This window comes from Eimeria mitis, genomic scaffold (assembly GCF_000499745.2).
Source record: "Eimeria mitis Houghton genomic scaffold, Emh_scaff565, whole genome shotgun sequence".
Taxonomy (NCBI): Eukaryota; Apicomplexa; class Conoidasida; order Eucoccidiorida; family Eimeriidae; genus Eimeria; species Eimeria mitis.
The window spans coordinates 13,644-13,925 of NW_013573908.1; positions in this window are offsets into that span (position 1 = coordinate 13,644).

The following is a 282-nucleotide window of genomic DNA, read 5'->3' on the forward strand; positions in this document are numbered from 1 at the left end:
AAAACAAATTAGTTATATTATTATACTACAATTATTTTTATCTAGATTTGCATTTACGCTATAATAAAATTAACTATATAAAATATATAAAAATTAAACTTTATATATTTCGTGTTTATACAAAAGAAGAACTGACAAGCAACATAACGAAATACATTAAACAATTTATATAAACACCTAAACAATAAAAAACTAACAAAAAAACTGAATAACATATACTAACAAATGTATATGAATAAAGAGACAAAAAAAAACTAAAAAAAAAAAAAAAAAAAAAAAAAA